Source organism: Quercus suber, unplaced genomic scaffold (assembly GCF_002906115.3).
Source record: "Quercus suber isolate HL8 unplaced genomic scaffold, Cork oak 2.0 scaffold_259, whole genome shotgun sequence".
Lineage (NCBI taxonomy): Eukaryota > Viridiplantae > Streptophyta > Magnoliopsida > Fagales > Fagaceae > Quercus > Quercus suber.
This window is the reverse complement of record NW_027069715.1, coordinates 297,320-319,753: the sequence shown is the minus strand read 5'-3', so window position 1 is coordinate 319,753 and position 22,434 is coordinate 297,320. Positions and strand designations below refer to the sequence as shown.

The 22,434-nt window shown below is 32.7% G+C and overlaps 2 long non-coding RNA genes across 5 annotated transcripts; one reads left to right on the top strand and one right to left on the bottom strand.

Annotated features, from left to right (window-relative positions):
- The first annotated feature begins 5,402 nt into the window (after positions 1–5,402).
- LOC112008655 (uncharacterized) lies at positions 5,403–13,106 on the top strand. 4 transcript variants are annotated; one of them, XR_010632025.1, is made up of 9 exons: positions 5,404–5,619; positions 7,570–7,639; positions 8,856–8,967; positions 9,584–9,685; positions 10,721–10,811; positions 10,930–11,279; positions 11,459–11,640; positions 11,867–11,919; positions 12,039–13,106. It is a non-coding gene; the product is annotated as an uncharacterized LOC112008655 (long non-coding RNA). The 4 variants fall into 4 exon arrangements; XR_010632024.1 differs by having other exon boundaries at positions 10,930–11,640; positions 12,061–13,106; XR_010632023.1 differs by having other exon boundaries at positions 10,930–11,640.
- A 1,602-nt stretch (positions 13,107–14,708) lies between these two features.
- Positions 14,709–21,951, bottom strand: LOC136070783 (uncharacterized). The gene is made up of 3 exons (XR_010632027.1): positions 21,868–21,951; positions 18,578–18,638; positions 14,709–15,065 (listed from the first exon to the last, which is right to left on the bottom strand). It is a non-coding gene; the product is annotated as an uncharacterized LOC136070783 (long non-coding RNA).
- Positions 21,952–22,434: the final 483 nt, after the last annotated feature.

Genomic DNA, 22,434 nt, shown 5'->3' with positions numbered 1-22,434 from the left:
CAGTTTTCCTTCCTCCAAAATCCGTTCAACCCGATCCAACCAACCCAGAAAATTTCTGGCAATATTTCGTAGATCCAGCGAGATCTATACTATTTTCGTCAAGATCTTGATGAGATTTCGCCAGATCTAGCCCAAATCTTGCCGAAAATGGCCTAGATTAGGCTAGATCTGGTGAGACATCAAGGATTTTGGCCATTTTTCTCCGTTTTCATGCTAGATTATCGGCGGATCTACTCCTGATTCTCACACTTTTCCAGATTTTTGACCCCGACCGACCCGCCCGGATCCTGTTGAAGTTTCAACCTGCCCGATCCGATCATCCTCTCAGTTGGCGGCGGGTTGAGATTCCGTCCACCCGGTCTGATCGGGTCGGTTGCAGGTTGGGCACAAACCCGACCCGGACTGACCCGTGGACAGCCCTACACCCAATCCATTTATGACCCAACCCGCCCATTTGCCACCTCTAAATAAAATACACAACCTTAATATGTTTTGACACTCTTACGTTTAAATATTAACTTGTGATTAAGTGTGTAGTGTCTTTGGTAGCCAATTCTTTTAGGATCACACACTCTACAACTCCTACTACAACTTGCACATGTGTTAACTTGTGCTTTGATTACCATCATCTACACATGGGTCAACTATTAGAGTATTAGCACTTGATAAAAAGTAACCACAACTTTGATGTCATAACTGTGAGTAATTGTTTATAAGTTTTATATAAACCCACTAATTTTTTTTTCTGCCACTCAAAATTGTGGTAAAAAAATTTTGGTCCTAGATTTTTTTTCCTTTGCTTTTCCATCAACATTTAACTGACTTTTTAGTTGATTTTTGGAGTCTTGCAGGGGGAAAAAAAAAAAGAAAAAGAAGCATTTATTTATTTATTTTTATGTTCAAGTTGTGTCCAAATGCTTTTGTTTGGGACATTGAGAAATTACAAAATTTACAAGGTTGAAACAACGTTGTTTTATAATGGTAACTATAGCTTAAATTACCCTAATATCTTGTCCATCATTTGTTAGGGATTGTGATGGAATTAAAATTTAGGGAAGGTCACTTCAAGGGGACCTGGGTCTCCAGAGAGAGAGAGAGAGAGAGAGAGAGAGAGAGAGAGAGAGAGAGAGAGAGAGAGAGAGAGAGAGAGAGAGAGAGAGAGAGAGAGAGAGAGAGAGAGAGAGAGAGAGAGAGAGAGAGATTAACCAAGTATTATTCATCATGAACAGTAACAATGTCTTTCCCACAGAGAGAGAGATTAACCAAAGTATTATTCATCATGAACAGTAACAATGTCTTTCCCACCTTTATACTAATCTCGTACACTAACTAACCACCCAGATTATTAGCTAATCAATCCAACTAATCTAATAACAACCACTAATTGTCTGACCTGGCAAATGCTTTCATACAACCCATACTACAATACAGATGGTGCAGATGCCTAACATCATCATATGTTTGTTCATTTGTTCATTAAGGGCATGTTTAGTATGTTGTTATTATTATTATAATGTAATAGAAATAAGTATTACAAAAATGCAAGAAGCACTAATGAAGTAATGATCCTATTCATAAAGTTTAGTGAGTATACTAGAATAGAATTCTAAAATATTATATTTTAGTCACATTTCCAAAAATATCCTTTCTTTTTGTGAGGTTTTCTAAGCATTTTATTATAACTAAATTTAACAAATTATATGATTATTATGCTGTTCAAAATTAATATATTGTTACTTCAATTAAATTTGTTTGAAGATAAGTTAAAATAAATGCTTATAAAAAAGATTAAAATAAATGAATTAAATTTTTTTTTTTTTTTTTGGTGAATTAAAGATGTACACAGTATACAATTACTTATTTTTAAAAAGGACTAATTACAATAAATATACTTGTGGTTTGTCTTGAAATCACTTTACCTACCCATAGATTGAAAAATGTCACTTTATCCATCTGTGGTAAGTTTCGTTTATTTTCTGTAACCCACTTGTATTAAAAACAGGAATAAGCATATATTTTTACTTCTTCTTTTTTGTATCTCTCTTCTCCCAAAATATTAAAAAAATAATAATAATAATAAAAGAAAAGAGGATCTAAAAGCAAGATTTTGTAGAATTTAAGAACAAACTTAATATTGCTCAAGAACCCCAAATGTCTGTGTAACGCTAAGAATAAAATATCATTAAAGGCAAAAATCACTTACTACTCTTTCCATTACTTCTTATTTGATTTTATTTCTTTCTCACTCGCACACTTTCTCTCTCTGTTCAGTCTATGTCTCTCTCTCATCTCCCACACTCTGGTTTAGATAGGCGGTAGCCTTGGGTCACGGTTGCGACAATGGAGGAGCCGAGGGTGGCTATATGGGTTTGAGTTTTTATTTGTGGAGGAGAAGCATGACTGATTTGGGTCTGGGTTTTGAGGAGCATGACGTGTAGGTTACGATTTGGGTTTTGGTGGTGGTCGATTTGAGATTTTGGGTTGTTAAGGTGGCCGTGGCTTGATTGCGGTGTCATCGTGGGTGTGGTGGATCATTGGTGTTGTTAGTGGTGGCTCCATTACTTTGCTCAAACCCAGTTCCATGATAAGCATATCATTTTCTTAGAAATGAAGTGAGTGACACCTATGAACCCATTCAACGGATCAACCATTGAAGATCATGTCTTCTTACATCCAGTTTCCATGTTGCTAGGAACAAAATTTGAGGTCATTTGCCATCATTTTATGGTTTGTTTGTATATATTAAATATCAATGAGTCAATGATAGTGGAAGTCTTGGATTGGGTCACGAATGATTGAATTTCTTGGTTTGAGTTTTGCATTTGATTCAAGCCTATTGTTATCGGAATTCGAAAGCTGGAATGAAGCGTGGAATCACTGTGGTGCTTGAATTTTTTGTGGGTTTTTTATTTGCCTTTGAAATTTGGATTTATTTATTTATTTTATAGGTATAAAGATCTGATTCTATTGCTAAGTCCCAAGATTTACCGTAGGTTTTTGTTTGATTTTACAAAACAATCACTTTTTAATCTTTTATCTTGTCTTTTTGTCTTTTCTGTTTTGGGAGGAGAGAGACATTAAATAGGAGAAAAAAAATACATATTTCCTAATATTTTTAATTGAGTTAGGTTACGGAAAACAAACAGAACATACTTTAGGTGAGTAAAGTGACACTTTTCAAACCACGGATAGACAAAGTAATTTCAAGTCAAACCACATAGAGGTTTAGTATAATTACCCCTTTTAAAAATATAAAACTAAAATTGAAAAAAAAAAAGAAAAAAGAAAAACACACCATCAGGCATTATTTTAGATCATTTTGTTATCTTGAAATAAAGATCTAAAACTTCATTTTTTGCGGTTGTGTTAAAACAAAAGGAATAAAGGAAAATAAACAAGAAAACCTAACATAGGGGATAAATGAAGAACGAAGAACAAAAATGTTAGAAAGAGAGAGAGAGTTGTTTTGCTTGGGCATTTTAGGAATTTATATTTTTTAGTTATTACCTAAGTTAAGGAATCAATCAAAAAAAAAATATATTAGGACCATTTTAATAAGGATTAAGTAACAACTATTTTTCATTTTAAATAAATAGCTATTTCTAAGGAGTAACCATTCATTGTACTAAAAATACAACTAAATAATTTAATAGTTATAGGGAATAACTAACTGTTCCACTACAAAAGAACTGGCTAACATATGCTACTTAATGCAAAGTAAAATAACTTACACAAGCCATATATTGGCCTCTTCTTGATAGGAGAAATTTCTACCATATCTATCAAAATTTTCTTTAAAATATTTCTCATGAACGTAACAAAAAATATGTATCTCGTGTACATTCTTAGTGGAGAAAAGGGGACATAAAGTATTGTAACTAGAGTAATTGGGCATGTGAAATATTTAAGTATGGATCGTTGCATTAGTACTTCAAGCTATAAAGCATTCTTAGGAACTCGCAAGATGATGAAATGCCATTAATTTCATAAGTTGAACATTACATAGTTTTGAACATTTTTATATTACGTCTAATCTAATCTAAATAGGTAGATACATTACATCCTTAAACCCTTTTTATTTGCCCATGGTAATAGAAAATTTATCTTTTATATATTTTTGTTTGTTTAAGAACTTATAGATTCAATTGCAAATATTTTACAATTAATAATAATTAATTAATCCACTTAATCTTTTTGTGATATAATTTTTTTTAGAAGATTCTTGTGATATAATTGTTCTTACTTGACACATTGATAACTAGGGGTGTTCACCAAACCGCATAAACTGCAAAAACCGCACCAAAACTATTCGTAAAATGGCATAACCGCACCACACCGCAAGTAATAGTGCACCACACCGTATAGTGCAATGCGGTTTGTAATTTTATAATAAGAAAACTGCACAAACCGCACTGCACTGCACCTTTTCTATATATTAATATATTTATTTATTTTTAATATTAAATATATTATTAATAGTTTAATAACCATAGTTTTCAAAAAAAAAAAAAATTTAATAACCCTAGCAAGTGTTGACTAGAAAAGCTAAGAAAACCGCACAAACCGCACCGCACTGCACCCTCTCTATATATTAATATATTTATTTATTTTTAATATTTAATATATTATTAATAGTTTAATAACCCTAGTTTTCAAAAAAAAAAAGTTTAATTATCCTAGCAAGTGTTGACTAGAAAAGCCAACCCAAAATAAAGAAAAATTAGCTCAATAATTTAAAACTTGGCCCAAAAAAAGGGAAAAATTAGTTTTGGGCTAAGTAGAAAAAACCCAAAATTTGAAAAATATACTGACTTCAAACCGCATCTTATACATAATATCGCACATGTGACCGCAAAAATGAGGTGTGGTGCAGTTATGGTTTTGGCTAAACTCTAAACCGCACCACACCACACCGCACATGTGACCGCAAAAATAAGGTGCGGTGCAGTTATGGTTTTAGCTAAACTGCACCGTAAAGTACGGTACTAAAAATAGTACAAAACCGTACTACACCGCACCATAAACACCCCTATTGATAACAATTTTTTTTAAAATATTAGAATTTCAGTTAAGTTGGATTTCTCAATATTTTCATATTTTGAGTCTTCTTAGAGGTGGAAGAAAGAATGCAAAACAAAATCATTCTATGAGTCTTTTTAGGAATAGCTTATTTAACTAAAACTGAAAAATTTTCGTTAAAAGTACTGTAGATAAAATTAAAAGGTAGCTAAAATAGTATAATAAAACTCATAAATAGTATAAAAAGTGCAATAGAATCTATGAATAATAACAAAATAAATTAAAAAAAAAAACTGACTTTTTAAGTGAATATCAAACACAACCTCTCTCTCTCTCTCTATATATATATATATATATTTCTCTTTTTAAAAAATCCAATTACCACACTACAATTTTAGGACACTTTTTTGTACAAATTTGGGAGCTTTTGTTTATGTAACGGAGGACCCTGAAATTTTTTTGGGTAGGGGCCCCTAGTCTTGCGCCTATCCATCTTTTTTATTTCATCCCTAATTGGAATTTGGAATTCCCTAAAGAGCTCTCTCTTCTTTTCTGTGTTCCTTTTCTTCGATTGCAGAATAACGTTAAGAAACGTTTAAGGTAATTTAATCTTTCATCTTATCTTTCTGTTTGGTTGCCTAGAAAATTTAGAAAAGACAAAAAGTAGTTTTATATTTACTATTCTTTTTTATCAAACCATTTGCATTGCCCATTAAATTTTATTTTATGCATTTCTTGTTGGTTGCTATGCTATTTTTTTGATTGTGCATCAAAATCTAAAATTTATAATATTTAGTAGGTTTTTTTTTTTTTGGGGGGGGGGGGGGGTAGATTAAGATATAAGAAAACATATAACGTAAATGTATATGCTTGTTTAATTTATGGCTGCCTTTAGTATTGTTAAGTTAGATCCTTATTGAATGTGTAACTAAGGTTTCAACGAGGGTTTGATTGTATGTGTTAGCTCCTATTCTTTAATTTGTAAAAATCTGATAAAGATATTAAACTTTTACTACAAATTAAAGTGTTAAGGAGGCTGGGTTTCCTTGAATTAATCCAAAACACCCTTTCATTTGTCTTGAATGAAGGCTATAGCTATAATTATTATTTAGAAATATCTTTGTGTACAATTGGGAGCAAGAAGAAAGGACAATCCTCAAGCCACACCTGAGGCTCTTCCTTTTGCTGAGAAAACTTTGCTAGCTCTCTCGAGTTGTGTAGTTACTGCACAAATTGGAAAGAAACACATTCTAAGCTTAACATGTTTTGCCTAATATCATTTAGCAATTGTCCCCCTTCATCAAAATAGTGTGCTACATTTGTAAGTGCATTATCATCCCAGTGTCTTCACATTCCACTAAACTCCGTGACATGACTCCATTGCACTATATGTGAGAGAGGAGTAATACACGTTCTTTTAATAAGCGATGAATCACAAACTCTCTCAGACAATGCAGCAAACACCTCAGCTGCTCTATCACGAATCACCACTCCCACACCTCCAGTCCCACCTTTGAAGCTTAAACCAGCAACATTATCTTAAAACAGCTTGCATCAGGAGGTAACCACTTCACTGGATCCAGATTGAAGTGAATATCCTGCTGTTTCTGATCGATGAATCATTTTTGTCATTTGAACATTTGACATACTTCAAAAGCCACAGTAGGAAAGGAAACTGAAAAAAGCTTAAACTGGAACCCGCATTGTTGCGGAAATGAGAAACAGAGGAACTCAAAATTCGGCAAAATTGGGAGGTTCTGACCTCGACATTTTGGTACTTTAAGGCTTTCAATGATTATTTATCCTGCCATCTCCTCTTACTTCTGTCATCCTACAGCAGCTTCTTGATAGTTAAATGCACATGTTGGGAACTTGTAACTCAAATGGGAAACTCAGATTTGGGTTAATTCATGTATCAAGGTCAATTAGTCAATGTTAGTTACAAGTAGTGCATGCATATTTCACTTCATCAGTATTGGCAGCTGAACACATTGTTTTGCATCCGTGGTATGTGAGATTTTTTTCATTTTTCATGCTATTCAACTTGCAATTCAGAGCTTGGCACCTGTGCTTGTATTCTCGTTTCAAAGGATCTTCCATAAACATTTTATGCGGAATGAGGCCGTACTACATTCTCATGGTTCCATTGTTTCACTTCTTTTCATAATGAAGATTATCTACTTACTTGAATTACAGCCAGAGGTTATTCAGCACAATTAGTTGTTTCTTATCACATTTGAATAGGTATTCTTTTGGGGGAGAAGTTTGGTTTATACTTTATAGTTAATACATATTTAGATGAAATCAGTTGCTTTTGGCATTTTACATTGTAGATATTGCTAACACATCTCATGGACCTATGCTTTTTTGGTATGTTCATAAGTACTTGCTTTCAGCTCATTTGGCATGTTAATTGTAGTTAGTTGGTTCTCTACAAACATTTATGCCTTTAACCCTATATGTGAAGTGGCAGCCTTCTCTGTACAGTATTAAAAATGGCTGTTAAATTTCTTTAGCTGAATTTTGTTAAACCTTTGTATGCTTGTGCAGATGAGCTTGGAGGAGGAGAATACAAAGGCCTTTCTTATACTCAATAAGAATTATACTCACATCAAAGGAGGTAAGAGCTATTATTTGTAGAAGTATGATGTTGTAACTGTCCTATACAACTTTTGTTTGGTCTGTTCATTCTCTCTCAAACCTATTAGTTTCTTAAGAGTACATCTTTGAAGCTCTGCCTGAATTTTAGGCCTGATCTTGTGTAAATGTGAATAATGAGATCTTTATCCCATACACGTCACTCAGTTCTATCCTTTAATTTTTTTTTTTTTGCCAAAAACCATGGAGCTTAAAACTCTTAATCAGATGATGGCTGTTCACTGCCATTTCCCTCCTATTGGTGAATTGTGATTTGGCCCACAAAAGGGCTTGATACTGATAGTGGAAGCCTAGCTGCCACTAAAGTAGCATTTGAAGTAGATTTATCTATCCATGTGAAGTCTTCTTCAGCTAAATTGAATATTCATTTGAAGTCAATTATGATCTCCAGTCAGGAAGTCAAGGCACTCAAATAATATTTTCCCTGAATAATGAGGATACATGGTAAGCAAATTATCTGAAAATATGGAGAGGTCCTTAAGAGTTTTACTGTCTTGCAACATGGGAAACTAGATTATATGATTTGGTAGTTTATGTATGCCAATATTTCCTCCTCCCTTTTTATGCTTTCATGATTTTCTTTTTTGTGTATGTTGTGGTGGGGGCTGTGGTCCAACTCTGTCTTTCTTCTTGATGTATTACATTGCATTTCCATTGTCAATGTTTTGAAGTAAGCTTAGTACTTGAGTCATCTGAAGCGTCTTGTGTCATTATTACTTAAGTTAAATTGCAACCACACCCTTTTTATAATTTATATTTGATGTTAAACTAGAATGAAACAACCGGTGTTTTGAGGATTTTGAAAGGACAGTAATCAATCTAAACTTTTTTATTTATAAAACGCTATTAGATTGGATGTCTATTATAGAAAGCCATTCTATCTCTTCGATTTTTGATTTGATGGATGCTTATCATTTGTGTTCTGATTGTATTGATCCCTAGTTGGACTTGGGTGACTCTCTTTTTTAACGTTAGAATAACATTTTTATTACTTATATATATATATATATATAAATTGGGGTTCAAGTGATAACCTAGTGATAATGGCATCCTTTGTGGTGCCTCATTTTTGTGGTTTGAGCCCCACCTCCTCCTCCCCCTCTATCTACCTATCAAAAAAAGTACTAATTCCATGATAAGAGAGATTGCCACATTAGTAATGTGTTTTTTATATGTAGGGCAATGAAGAATTCAGGAAAGCTTCTTATGATATACTCCTTAAGATAAGTGCCAGCTTGAAAGGCTCATCAACTATTTCTGATGCGCCTTATCACAAACTGATTTAGCATGGTAAGTATTTAAATGATTTTACTTCAACATCTGATTTGATACTAATGGTACCTTTAATTACTTGATCCTTTGATGTATCACCAGTTCCACAGCTGCTTTCATCATTAATATCTAATGATTTTACAATAATTAGATAATGGGCTATCTTTCTGGCTCATCTCCTCAGTTAAAAAGTGGAACAGTGTCTGCTTTGTCAGTATTGGTTTATCAGGATGTACATATCTGTCTGTCAATGCTTGATCTTGTCCCCTTATTTTTATCTTTGCTGCATGCCAAAGTGGTGGAAGTGATAAAAGTGAGTGTTCTCTTAATTGCTCCTGATTCAAAGTGTTGGTACGATTTTGCTTTTGATGCTAGTTGATTGCATATTTAAAGGCTGTTTTGGGCTTTTTGAAAGTACTAGTGTCATGCTTACAAGACAAAGACCTGCACAGTCTTTTGTCTGATGTCGTGTATGAAGTTCAACCATGGTCATTGTCCCCAGATATCAGTTTAGATCAAAGGCGCATGCAAATTTGACATTAAGCAATTATTTGCCTTATATACATAATAATGAAAATGTATTGGTGTTCGTATTGGAAATTTTCAACACATGCACGTACATCTTTATTTACAGGTCATTGTAATAATGGAAATTTTGATATGGAAGTGAGGTTCTGCAATAGTCGAGTCAGTTACTCCAGAGAAATATAAGGGTTTTCTGAAGGCCATTTTGGAGGTGATTCTTTCATTTCCTGTTTATGCTCTTTGTTAAATATAATTTATTTTAATTTTAGGGAGGGACTTGATCAATTAATTGGTTGAGAACTCCTTTGAGCTCTGTCTAGGCCCCCATGTTTGAAATTTATTGACCAGAATAAAATATTTTTGAACTGTGTAATCTCTTCTGAAAATTGTTGGTGATGCATATATAGCTAGATCATAGGTTCCTTGCCATGGAGGCGTTGTTTTAAATGGTAAATTAATGACACATGGCATTAATAACCCACATGCTTATTCTGCTTTCCAAATATTTTATAATCTTGAGAAGAACATTAGCAATGTAATGTTGCAGCATGTCTTAAGATAGCCTTCCGAAGATTTGCTGTGTGTCACGCACAATTAGCATGGCAGAAATGCGTCCTGTTACCTCGACTAGGTGGATGACGAAGATGGAGGTGGGGGATAGTTAAGTGGGATTAGAAGTCTGGAGGAGGTTAAATCATGCCAGAGACCTTGTGCATGAAATGAACCCAAACTAGTGTTTGAAGCTCAGTGTCTGGCTTTGAGCATTTGTATGGTCTTGCGCTTGTGTTGCCTGGAATTCCTTGTGTGTTTGTAAGAAGTGTCATAAACCAGAATTCATCCCCAATGCTGAAAACCTTTTTTTTGGTTGGGGGGGTGGGGGGTTGTTAAGATATTCTGATTTTGTTATTAAAATTTGACATAGACCAGCTATAGGTGGTTATAGCATTAGTTGATTGTTATCCTTGCATTCTTCTCTTATTTTACCCTTTTCCTCTGTTCTCTACTATCAATTTGGTCTCATAGTGTGTCCTCACCCATTTATTAGATGAAGTCCTCTAGTTGAAGTCACATAATGACTTTCTTTTCCCCCTTAATGAATGAGCATTATTAGTTTAAACATGGGGAAATTGATGTACCTCCTGCAGTGGTTTTTCTTTTGGGGAGAGTTCATTTGAAGTGTGTTTGATGAAGAATCATATTAAATATATGATGGAAGATTATGCTGTCTTTGTATATCTTATTGCAGAACCGCCATTGGAAAAGAAGTCCAAAGAATCTGGTGCTGGTGATACAGGAATGACGCTTGCAGATTCATTTACAAAGGCTTCTGGATCCATGTACGACTGATCACATTTTATATGCTGATATCTTCTTTCTTTAGATCTTGCTCTCTCCTTTCTTTAGATCTCCATCTCATTACTGTTGGACTTGATTATTTTGCTTTATTGTTTTTAGGCCAGAGAAGAGGAAACACAAAGCAATGGGTTCTATAACTGTGGAGAATGGTTCAGTAGAACAAAGGAAAAGAAAGAGAGAGAAGAAAATCAATGCCCTTATCCCTAGCTCAAATGAGCATCACTTGTCATATGGTATTGTTGGTGGTTTAAGAGCAGTTTAAAGTGCTAAGCGCTCTAATAATGCAAAATCACTGAAGAGTTAGTAGAAGGAAAGACAAAAGAAGAGCAATAGGAATCACAAAAAAAATTATGACAAGTCATGACCAGAGAAAGATGGAGCTGCCTAACACTAGCAAGAAAGATGAAGCAATCCATACACGTAGTGCTTCCAAATTAGTCAAACACAAGGTAGGGATGAAAAGACAGAAGATTCATAAAGGAGCCACGATGTGCACAAAGTCTGAATAGCAATTGTTTCCTTGAAGCATGAGAAGAATTTGGCACATTTATAAGGAAAGTGCTGACTATTCTGGATTGAATAATATCTTGACTGTGGCCGCATCACAACAAATGATCTTTTATTTCAGGGGAGAAAGTTATTGGAAAGACTGGAAAACCACTCCATTACAATGTGGCACATTCCACTGGATTATTCCCTACTGCATGATCCAGGGAAGTAATTTTGCACTTGGTAATGGAAGAGGTGGAGAATCAATCTATGGCTAGAAGCTTGCTGACAAGAACATCAGGATGAAGCATACTGGACCAGGTAGGACTGGTTTCTCCTTGACCCAATTATTTCAGTAATCCTGGTAATAACATTGTTTTATATATAAATATATATCTTTTGCACAGGGCTTTTGTCAACGGAAAATGCTTGCCTTGAAACAAATGGTTCACAAATGTCATTTCTTAGAAAATGTTTCTAAGAGGACGACACTTTTTTTTTTTTGGTTTTTGCTTATTGTTATTGATTATTTTCATTGTTGCTGTAGGGTTGGTTGGTGTTTTGTTCAAGATTATTGAGAGATCACTTTCTTCTTTGTTGGTAATGATTCACTGTAGCTTTCACTTTAATTTTTTTAAAGATACTTTTACATACTAAATTTGCATATTATGTACTCATTTTACCCAAAATTTATTTTCCCGTATGGCTGTTCATTGTAGTTTTACACTCCCAATTTTTCAGTTGCTGCCCCTATAGTAGAGACGTCAGTACAAACGAAGTGTATCTCTAAACTTGTAAGTGATCTTCCAATTGTTTCTACTTTCTGGGCATGTGATCATAATGTTAGAGGAACACCTCCCATCTCTTCCATTCCTCTCTCTGCATTGGGAGTTTTGGATGGAGATGGACTATATGTTCCTCTTCTCTGAAATAAATTTTTAGTATTCAATAAAAAAAAATATATATATATATATATAAAAAAAACAATCAGTGAATTTTCACAAAAGAAGTCCAATTATTTCTAAGCGAAAATTTTTCTTACTTTTCAATTGAAATGAAAGTGTGGAATAGAAATTTTATTATATTGTAATACTTGGTTTTTTTTTTTTCTTTGGTAAACAATACTTGTTAGTACTATGGTAATGTTGGCATTTTATATAATTTCTCCTATGTTGAGTCATTAGATTCAATGAAAAGCTAAACTTCTACTTTTACTATCATATTTGGTCATTCTACTTCATTTAATTTTTTGATCCTCTTGTACATTCAACACTTATCAACTATCAATGAATCTCTCTTATGGAAATTATCAATTGTCAATATTTTTTTTCATTGTTGTCAATGCAAAAAATGTAACTATTTGTCGGGTCCTCGCACCCTATATGCTTTGTCCATGGGAAATCCTTTTCCAACTTTAGATCTCCAATTCACCATTTTTCAGTGGAGAGCAAACCACTATCTAATCCACCAAGTGTGATTTTTTGGTGTCCCCAATTCCTCATAGAAAGTGCTTTTGAAGTTTCTCTAGCTTCTTGGTTACATGAGTATGCATCATAAACGACGACATAAAATAAATAGGAATAGAAGATGAAATGTTTTCTTGTCAAAGTGATCGTCCCTCTTTTGGACATTTCTAGCTTCTTCCATCATACAAACCTTCTCTCCACATTTTCTATAATTGTTTGTACTATGGATTATAATTTTCACTCTCCTATGTATTTTAGAATTTTGCATGGCATAAAGTTTGGAAAAGTTTGCTATGATGAATTCTATTGCCCCCTTTTACACTTTATTTATTTATTGAAGAAATAATAATATTTATTAGAACATAATACGAAAGTAATATGTAGAGTTTTTAGGTCAATTTGCATTTCTAATTTTTTTCAATAAATACCTTTATTTATTATTTTTTGGGGGGAAAACAGATACTTTCTTTTTAAAAAAAATCTCCCATTTCCCACTTAAAAAATATTTATAAAAAATTGCTGAAGGATGGCATAAAGTTTGGAAAAGTTTGCTATGATGAATTCTATTGCCCCCTTTTACACTTTATTTATTTATTGAAGAAATAGTAATATTTATTAGAACATAATACGAAAGTAATATTTAGAGTTTTTAGGTCAATTTGCATTTCTAAGTTTTTTCAATAAATACCTTTATTTATTATTTTTTTGGGGGGGGGGGGAACAGATACTTTCTTTTTTAAAAAATCTCCCATTTCCCACTTAAAAAATATTTATAAAAAATTGCTGAACGATGAATAATTATGAATAATTAATGTGTGAAATCTCATATGGTTCTTTTGGATAGAGTATTAAAAGGGAGGGAATTGGAATTCACTTTTTAATTTAAATGAAAGGGTAAAATTTTTTTTCTATTGATGAAATTGTATTTGAAATGATTATAAAAGTAAATTGTTAAATTTGTAACTTTACCATTTTTCTGTTTGAACAAAATTTTGAATCAGCTTAAATAATCTTGTGTTGATAAATTCATATCAACCAATGTGTAGTATCAATTATTCTCTAGTTTGTCCAATGTTTTAAAGCCATTTTGGTCGTTATTAGAAGAAATAAAGAATGTGCGTGGGGTACCCATCATCACGTGTTCTCTATGAAATGTATTATAAAAATGTATTCTCTTTTCCATGCGGACCACGCGTACTTAGCTAGCGCGTGCAACGGATCAGTTCTGGAAGTCGCATTCAAACATTAAGGTCAAGCCGACATGAATTTGCTTTAAAAGGCGTAAGGACAAAAGTCAGTACGAAACTTTTCTGACTCCTGAGTCTTGATATGATTAATATTCTATCACTGAACTCGCTGTCTTTGGTGCACTCAGATCCCAACAGGATCATCCTCAAAAGTTGTAATAATTATTAATTGGCTTGTGCGGTTGGGATTGACATCAGGTAAGGATGAGCAACTTTAAATCTCAACTATTAAATATAAAAAATGAAGAAAAGTAAAAAAAAATAAAAGAAAAAGTTGTGAGAGACTTGGGTGAATGCATATAAAATTAAGAGAGTGCATAGAATTTTTTTTTGACAAAGGTTGATGTTGTATTAATAAATAAATAAATAAATGATATTAATAATGTGTTTAGATAAAAATAATTACAAATTTGTCGATTTTTGTGTGAATGTAATATTGCTTTTGTGGAATTATAGGACTTTTGTAAACCCCAGCACCTGTCATGCCTAATTATTATTATTATTATTATTATTTTTTTTTTTTGGGTGGTGTTATTGGATTTCGATTTGCAGATGGATTTGATCACAAAACTTTTATGTGATAATGGGTTTGATGGTTTTGTGGTGTTTATTCTACTGTGGGATGATGCTTTGTAGTTTTGGGATGTAATGGTAAGTGTAATGCTTGGCTGTTCAGTTTTGGTGGGTATACTTTTTGGTACTATGGTGAGAGGGAGAAGTAGAGAGAAAGGCTAAGTGTTTGGCTCTCACAATTTGCTAGGTTTTGGTCAACTTTTAGATGTTAATTATGGTTTAATTTCATAGGAAATGAGACTTATAATTGTTGAAACAATAGAGAAGTTCGTACCTGATTTCTCTGCTGTTCTGACCGTTTCGATCGACCAAAAGTTAGGCAAAAATGTCTTCAACTGAATTTAAAATGCCAGATATGTTTCAAACTCGCCAGACCAAGATCCAATCTCACTCAATCGAAGTTCTCCTTGCAGAAACTTCAATTTTCAGTACTTGAACTTCAACCAAATTACAAATCAACCTACTAAAACCAAAATACAAAGTATTTGAATGATAATTACAAGAATTTTTTGACACAAAATATGCCAACAAAAGGAAAAACCTAACAAAAGATTTGGCAGGTTTTGCTTTGTAATCTTCCATGCATGGCCAAGAAATGATAACACAATCTTTAAGCAACCATGACGTGTATATCCTAAATTTCTCAATTGATTGGTGTTACTCAATGTTACGCCAACTTGATTACATTGCCAATTAAGTTACAATTCAGTGAATAAAGTGCACAACTATATTGCAAGATAGAAATAGAAGCAAAAGAGTGAGACAAATAATATGGTTACGAAGGGAATATCTTGACAGAAAAACCCTTTTGGCAATAGAATTCACTGTGATAGAATACAAGTACGAAGTACAAGAATTATACCAAATCTTATTAGTGTCACGACCCAATTTCGAATCCCAGACTTGCAACGATGACCGACATGTTGATAACAAGTCTAAACTTTATATTAACACAAACCAAACTAAACCAGTGAACAAATTAGTTCTTTTTGCTACTTGATAAACAGAACATATAATGTCATGTTATTATAAATATACGTGAATGGTTTTTTTAACCACCACATACTTGACCACCGCACACCCTTGGTGCAGTGGTCACTCCACAAGTATAAGTACTTGTAGAGTGTGGGGGGCAAGGGCCGAAGTTCAAATCTGTAGGAGGGAGTTTTATACACACATATACTTAAATTATGCTAGAGTAGAAATTCTATCTTATATAAAAAAAAATTAAAAAAAAAAAAAAAAAAAAAATCTATCTTATATAAAAAAAAATTAAAAAAAAAAAAAAAAAAAACCACTACATACTTGTAGTGGCTTGCATAAAAATTCCCGCAACCCAAATTGCAAAAAACCTTTTCCTTATAGATATATCTCAAGGTCACATAATAAAATTTTTGATTATGTCAAAACTTCTAAATTCCTACTATTGATTTAAAAATACAAACTTTTTACGGAAATAAGCTTAAAAATACTAGAGTAACATGTGATAACTAACAAAATAAAGCTCAGTTCCTACAAAACTCAACTAAGGCTCGTGTTTCTCTCCCATTGCATAAAATCTGCTCACAGGAAGGTTTTAAAAAGGGGGTGAGCTGAAAAGTCCAGTAGGGGGGTTAGGTGGTATGAGATTTTAGAAAGAATGCACAAATGCATGTAAACCAAGACATTTCCTAATACGTGGATGTTCTTCAAGATAAAATTCTAGAAACATGCACAAATAATTTTTAATGACCTTTATAAACAAATCCTTACATAGCTTTGGAAAATAACTTGCATACTTTCTTTAAAAATATACCTCAGCACATAAAGAAAACGTATAAAGAAAACGCTTTCCTCAGAAAAATACATCTCATTTCATCAAGAAAACATATTTCCTTAGAACAACTTTAAAGTGTCTTATGAGAAACTTTTTAACAACTAATGAGAAAACTTTGTTCTTAAAAATTTCTCAACTTCATGAACATGACATCTTAATCATACTTCTATGATTTAACATTATATAACTTGTTTCCTCATCTCTTTAAAACATAATTATTGGTAATTAAATATTAATAATTTACTTTATCATATCATGAAACAAAATTACTCATGATATTACTTTGGTCAATTTTTCTGGTCAGCTTGTAAAGTGTGATGCATCTAGCCCTCTTTTGTCAGGCATCCAACAATCCCCGCCATGTAGGGCATTCCTAGGCAAGGTTTTCAGACCCGGACCGTTCACTGAATCGTAAAAGGAAAAGGTTCAAAGTTTTTGAAATCAAACTGAGGTCGAACTAGGGTCGAACTGTGATAATATTATAATTAATTTAATAACTATTTAAAATATAAATAAATATATTAAATTAGTAAAAATTGAAAAATTACATAAAAATTTATAGGAAAAAGTTGGGTCATTTGTAAATACTATTTTCTCTTAATTAAATTTTATTAAATTAATAATATTTAATACAAAATAATTAAAATAAATGCTTAAAATTTTGTAATATTGACTAAATTAATATTTATAGAGATTCAAATATATCTTAATTTACAATAAATATGATATTTGTTAGATTTTTTCTTGTTATTTAAAAGATTTTAAAACATTATATCTAAAAAATAATAAATAAATATAACAAAAAAAGTTTTAAAAAATATAACTAAAAAATAATAAACTTAAACCTTAATAAGTTGGCTGTTGTGCTGGATAAAAAGAGAAGAAAAAAAACTTATGACCCATGAGATCTCATGAGAAACCCAACCCCACTCACACATTTCCCCAAGCATCATGATCAAAGTTACACTTTTCCTCAAGCCACACCACATGATCAGACTTGAAACCCTATGGACTTTTGTCTTCTATTCTTTTAGCTTTCCCAAAAGCCTCTGCCTCTCTCTACCTCTGTTATTTCTTCCACAGTTTTCAAACAAACAACAGTCTCCTTCCACAATTTTTCAACAAATAAAGAAGCAGAAGCAGATGCAGATGCAGATGTAGATGCATATGCAGAAGCTAGAAGTAGATTTGTAGCCTTTCTTCCATAGTCTTCTATTCTTTTTTTTTTTTACTTGTTTTCCTTTTTTTCTTTCTCTGAGAAGATCTGATGTTGGAGATTATTTTGAGCAACGTTTGTTTTGTGATTTTTTGGGAACTGTCAGACCTGTGTCCGGTTTTGAAAACCGGGCGGTTTGGCCGCGGTTCGAAAGGTTCACTGAAAATTTAAAATTTTCGATTTTGGTAGTTTAAAAAACTGGAATGATAGATGGTTTCCGGTTACTGCGGTCTAACCGGCCAGTTCGGTCCGAGTTTCAAAACTATGTTCCTAGGTACATGCATGCTCATATCATCAATCATAGTTGACCCTGGCCCCTCATCCTTTTAGGGGATTACGTAACACCTCGTGCACCCTGACCCCTCATGGTTTTTTACAAGGCCTTGTTATAATTCTTTTATTGATAGTGAGGATGATCGACATCCACCCAATTTGGTTAGGATGAAACAAGGACAAGCTAATTTATTCGTCTCACAATTTAGCCTAAGCCACATTTCATGGAAAGCCAGTAGCGATACCTCTACTGAAGAAATTCAAAACATACCATATGACTTGGAGAAATGCTATCCACAACATTTTTACAATATTTTTACAAAAAATCTTAAGTGTCAGGTTGTTACTGTTTGGGCAAAAAAGTAATCTTAGTGTTAGGTTTAGATTTGAACTAATAACACTAATCGCCTATGATTTGTTATGAAAATGTAAAAAAGTTGTGGACATAATACGACTTGACTATAAAACCATAAAAACAAATCTTGCTTCTTGAACCATCATTTTTTATAAAGTTTAAATATAACGTCACATCTCCACTAGTTTAATTGCATAAAAGATAACTATGCACATAATGTTCTTGTTAAAACATTTTAATAAAATATAAGCTTTTCAAATAGTGTCATGACATTCCAATTATTTAAAAAAATATAAAATAAAATTCCCTTACCTCATGGTAGCAGAGATGAGAACCTAACTTGAAAGAGCTCAAACCTGGGTACTCGCAACACCTAAACCCAGGATTAATATTCTTAGTTCATTGATCCAAGAGAAATCGAACATAAAACTTCCAACCTTAAGCACTCACAAGGTTCAAAGGATTCCTAACCCACCTCAATTAAGGAGGTTCCCAAATACAAATTACATACACCAGACCTTTTAATGCACTGCTTCAAAGAACAAGCATTTAACAAAGCAATGTCACACATCAATACATCATCCATGAAATAAAAAACTATCATAAACAGGGGTAGTAAGGGTTATGCCTTTCCTTTGTGTATTAAATGACAAGATCAAGGCACAATAAAATTCAACTAAGTAGATACATGCCAAGAAATGGTCATACCAAAATACAACTCAATCCAATAAACCTAATTCAAGGATAAATTCTATAAAGTTCCAATATTTTAAGGTTACCGTTTAGCTGATTTTCTGCAGATCAGCCCTCTTATAAACTGAATTTGACCCACTTAGAGTTATCAAACTAACTTGAAATTTTACAAGGATGTAATCTTACATGTGTAAAACGAATTCTGAATATTTCAGCTCAAAATAACTTCTACAGAATTTATTAAAACTCATGTAATTTAGTAAACTCAAATCTGTCCTGACAGATTTAAGATCATAATATAAAAATCATTATGATCTTAATATTAAACCACATGCATTGAAACTTGATTCAAAATAAAGCTACATGTCTTAGCTTTCATTCTAATAATCTCCAAGGTTTTGAAACCCGGACCGTTCATTGAACCGTAAAAGAGAGAGGTTCAAGGTTTTTAAGGTCGAACCGAAGTTGAACCGTGATGATGTCATAATTAATTTAATAATTATTTAAATAAAAATAAATATATTAAATTTGTAAATATTAACAAAATTTACTAAAAATATCTTAAAAATTGAAACAAAATACATAAAATAGTACATTATAAGGTTAATAAAAAATGGTACAACATAAATAAGCATAAAAAGAAATTTTTATAATAATCCTTTAAGAGAAATCATTTCAATTAACTAAAAACGACTTTTAAAATAAATTCATAAATTGCAGAGATATTATTCTTAAATAAAAAGTTAATTTAGTAATATTTAATATGTTGAAAAAGATAACATAGAAGTTTAGAAACTATAAATCATGTAAATTTAATATAAATATAATAATATTGCATCTTAGCTCCTAAGATGAGCACTTGGTTCGCTGGTCATGGCTTCAGTCTTGCTTACAAGGTGTAAGAGCTCAAGTTCGAAGATATTAGATTAAATATATGTGGTTATTTATTTATATGTTCATTAAAGAAAGCCAATGAATTTTGTTAACATTTTTTTTTTTTTTTGATAATATTTGTTAAAAAAAATTTAAGATCATAAGCCCATGTCTTTTAATATCCTAATCTCTAACTAAAGTATAAGTTCATTAATAAAATATATAATAGATATTTAGATGATGGTCGGTTGTTTTCTTTTTTAAATGCATGGTTTTGAAATCCGGACCGGACCGGGCGGTCCGACCGGAAAAACCGGAAACCGGACTAAAATTCGGTTTTTTAAGCATAGAAAATCGGGTATTTATGAGTTCTGAGAGAACCGGATGAACCGGGGTTCAACCGAAAAAACCGGACAAACCGTAGGCCGGTTCAATCGGTCATTTCGGCCATACCGAAATTTATATCGGATTTCGGCCGAAATATTAGTACCAGACCGAAACAGAAAAAAAACTCAAAGTTTCAGATCTGTAACTACGGCGACTTACCTGCTTGCTGTACTCATGTCACCGCCTCTATCATTAGAGCGTTTCTGCCATGTTTTCCAAACCAGATGCCCTTTCTTCTTCTTTTTCTTCAACCAATTTCGAGGATCTACTCCTCCACTTTTTCTTCTCTCTTCGTTCACCCAGTGCCCCTTATTTCATATTATTTCTTATATGTTTCTTTTTCAATTTACCTCTCTTAAGTTTCTTTTTGTCATTCAGCTTTTTCGTTTTATGTGCTTCAACCACAACCACATACGTGAAGGTCATTCCAATTTCCAACCTTCTTTATTTTTTTTAATTTCATTTTACTTTTTTACTTTTTTCATCTACGCTGCTTTTTATTTATTTATTATTATTTAATGATGCCACATTTAAACATGGTTTTAAAATTTGGACCAAACCGTACGGTTTGACCAGGTTAACCGGAAATCATTCATCAACACGATTCTTTAAACTCTAAGAACCGGCCTATGTGAGAAAGTCAGTGAACCGTTTCGACCGCAGTTGAACCTTCCAGGTTTGAAAGCTGTAAACGGTTTTCACAGGTTAGACTGTTAGAAGTTTTTTTTTTTTTTTTTTTTTTTGGATACTTACAGGTTTACAGCCATTGGTGAAGGCTGAAGCTTCAACCACGTGACATGCTATCAGATGATTACACCGCCATCTTTCTGTTCTTATTCTTTGTCTCACTTGCTCTCTTTCTCTCTCTGCATTTTTCATTTTGCCGATGTCGTTTCTGCATTTTTGGCCTCTAAACTCTGAAGTATCAGTCTTCTTCTTCGTTGCTTCTGAAGTCTTCATCTTTGCTGCTGGTAGCTTTATTGTCAACCACTAATATTTGCTTTGTTGTCAACTAGTAACATATAATGCTTGCTTGTTGTCAAGCACTTCCTTCTTGGGTTTTGTACTTTATTTAATTTTAACCAATTTTTAAATGCACGAACATCTTCAGATCTTCTAGGTTTTGATTTTTCTTTTTTAATAATCTCAGGCTTCCCAATTCAGTCTATAGCTTTTATGATAGATTTTTAACTATCACATTCATACAAATTTTTCTGTTGACAATATTAAATAGTTTTCCTGTAAATTCACAAAGTATGGTGAAATGGGCTTATTTGAACATGAAATTCAATATGCAAATACTAGACATGTCAAACTCCAACCCCAAAGCCTTCAATTCAGGCACTAGAATTTTTGGCAATCGCATATAACAACAAATTAGGAAAACCCCCCAAATTAAGGCATGATAAAACCATTCCAACAACAAACATCAAAATAGAAAAATCGTCAAAATACTCTAAAAAATTGAGCCCTTCATACCTGTACAAAATCAAAATCCTAAATCTCAAAATTGTTACTTTCAACATAACCAAAGCCTAGATAAAAATTCAGTTAACCGAATCTTAAACTCACCAAAATTTCCCATTCAGCCATAGTAAAAACAATACCACTAGGTCTACTACCAAAGAAATAAAGTTCTATTTTCTTACCTTTACAACCCATTGAAACCAAATTTGACCATCATTGGTATGGTGTTCTATTCTTGATGGAGAGAGAGCGAGGTGGTTCAAGAACAAGAGAAAGAGAGGGGGGAGGGATAACTGAATGAGAACTTATTTGTTGATTTATCACTTAGCCCTTATATTCCTTCCATATTACACTTAACAATTTTACTTAAAGACCCCTTTTTTTCTTTATTTATGGAAATACTAGAAACTTCGTTAAACACTGGAAAGAGAAATTAAAAGAACTTGTTTAACGAAACAAGAACCTTTTCAATCCAAACAGAGAAATCATCAATAAACTAAGATACAAAATTGCATATAAAACCTTATATCTATATGTTTAACCTTATAGGCGTCAAGGGCTTTGTAGCTGAATCGACACCTCCCCATAAACAAAGTGCTTGGGGGTTTAGGGGTTTAGGAGAGAAAGAGTTCGAGCTGCGGGGTTTGCGGGATTAGCAGCCACCCTCTTAAAAAAATGTTAAATTAAGTGTTTGTTTAGAAACAACTTATTTAGCTAAAATTGACAATTTTTTTGCTGAAAATACTATA